Here is a 2,711-nt window from a genome sequence, read left to right as displayed (position 1 = left end):
GTGCATACAATTACAGTAGTAGGCTATACCATTCAGGTTTGTGTAAGTACACTCAGTGATGTGTGCACAATGATGAAATCACCTAATAATGTATTTCTCAAAACGTATCCCCATCATAAGTGGCACCTGACTGTAGCAGGATAAGACATACTACATGAAAAACTGTGATCTTCATAGTAATATTCATGAATAAAAATTGATTTAGGAAATTTTCTGTAGTTGGAATATGAAACTTGATATAAATTAGGATGGAATAAAATTTGTAAAAACATGACAATTATTCAAACCTCCCAATTTTTAAATTATAAACTATCTTCTTGAACTTCTATTTACAGTAACAGAAGGCTAAGTTATTAAGACCGTGGCATTATTAGCATTTGGAGATGGATAATTCTTTGTTGTGGGAGGCTGTCCCATACATTGTGGGATGTTTAGATGTATCACTGGTCTCTACCAACTAGATGCCAGTAGCTCCCCTAACCCCAACTGTAACAAACGAAAAATGTCTCCAAACATTGCCAAATATCCCTTGAAGAAACAAAATCATCCCTAGCTGAGAACCACTAGTTGAGACCATCCCTGTTGCTGAAAACTAAAAATGCGATTTTTTTTAAAAAATGCAATCTTAAAGCATTTCGCTAACAAAATGAGGAACTGTCAAGCCAAATTCTGAGTGAAATATCAAACCCAGTGCTATCTCTCTAGTAAGCAGAAAATTAAACACCTAAGCCAATTTTTAATTTTGCTTTGAGGACATTTGTTAATTTGCAAATTTAAGCTTCAATTCTGAAACACTGAAGGCAAAGATCCCTATGTAAGGTGGGGTATCTAATAGGAAACCCTCTCCGTAGTAACTTGGACCTCAAAGGCAATACCTAGAGTGAAACCTATCCTTCCCATTCCCAACTTCACCCCTAAGACTTCAGTGAAGGTTGCTTTGGTTCTAAAGGGAGCAGAGGGGAAAAAAGGAAAGGAGAAGAGGGGAGACATTTGTTGTCAGATGGAAAAGAATAGAATTAGACCCCTATCTTATACCACTCACAAAATATTAACTCAAAATGATTGAAGTCTTAAATATAAAACCTGGAACCTTGCATTACTGAAAATCTTTGGCCAAAGGCCAAATTCCCTTATGGGAATTTACTGACCAGGTTCTCATTAACCTTGTGAGTTTGGTTGAAATGGTGTTAGAGGCTTTGACAAAAGCAAATGCAAATCCTCCCTACAGGAAAGTAACTTTATTCTAAGCCTCTAAGACTTTCCAAATAAATTTGCAAGAGCAATGAGAAAGATACCCAAGCATGCAAGGAAACAAAGCACCCTGGTCAAAAGCATGCATAAATGAAAGACAGCTAAGAGACTCGTTAAGATTTCAAATATTAGAACTATCAGATAGAAATTACAAAACTATGATTACTACACTTAAAAAAATAAATGGCATGCTTAAAAATATCTGCAGGTCTAGGAAACTACAAAAAAGTGAAAAAGCAGATTTGAAAAAGAATCAAATGGGAGTTCTGGAAATGAAAAATATGACTGAAATTTAAAACTCAGTATTTGTAAATTACATATCTGATAAGGGGTAATATCCAAAATATATAAATAACCAATACAATTCACTAGCAAGAAAAATGACCTTATTTTTTAAAGTGGGCAAAGGATTAGAACAGACATTTTTCCAAAGAAGACATACAGGTAGGGCCAACAGGTATATATGCAAAGGTGCTCAACATCACTAATCATCAGAAAAATGCAAATAAAAATCATAATGAAATATCAATTTTACCTGTTTAGGGAGGCTATTATCAAAAAAGACAAGAGATAACAAGTGTTGGTGAAGGTGTGAAGAAAAGAGAACCCTGTATACTGTTGGTTGGAATACAAATTAATACAGCTATTACGGGGAAAAGGATGGAAGTTCCTGAAGAAATTAAAAGTAGAACTACTATATGATCTAGTAATCCTACTTTTATGTACATATCCAAAAAAAATCATTATTTCAAAGAGATATCTGCACTCCCATATTCATGCAGCATTATTCACAAATAGCCAAGATATGGAAACAACCTAAGTGTCCATCAATGGATAGATGAAGAAAATGTGGAATATACAGAGTGCCAAAAAATGTATACGCATTTTAAGGAAGGAAAAAACTGTATTAAAATTGTAATACTCAATATATACCGATAACAAAAGGTGAATACAAGTCACGTTTGACTTCTGCAATTACAAGAGGAGCTCAAAGTGGTTACCATCAGCATCCAGACACTTCTGATTACAAGAAAATTGTTTGGTAAACTTCTATGGCAAGCATGTAAACTGTTCCAACAGCACAACAGAAGCAGCAGAACTTGTTGCTGTGCGAGGCCTCCCGGATCTTCCCTTGTGCACATCACACATGGTACCATGCGTCTCAGACTTATCACAAATGCGTGCAATTGTTAGGTGTTTTGGAGATTCTGTTGCATACTCATGCGTCCATTGTCGTTGTACTTCCACAACATTATCGAATTTCAAATACCACTTCAAAGTGGTCTTGCACTCCTCAAACAACAACCGTGCTTCCACTATTTTCTTTGACTGTCCTGCCTGTTGCACAGTGATGCTAGCATTCATTTGTTAATACCATCTTTTAGCAAATGTCATACTACACATAGCTGCCATAATTCAATTCAACTTCAAAAAGTAATACATAGATAGCATTTCTTTTT

Source organism: Hipposideros armiger, unplaced genomic scaffold (genome assembly GCF_001890085.2).
Source record: "Hipposideros armiger isolate ML-2016 unplaced genomic scaffold, ASM189008v1 scaffold_252, whole genome shotgun sequence".
Taxonomy (NCBI): Eukaryota; Metazoa; Chordata; class Mammalia; order Chiroptera; family Hipposideridae; genus Hipposideros; species Hipposideros armiger.
The sequence above is the reverse complement of the archived record's forward strand: the minus strand, read 5'-3'. Positions refer to the sequence as shown.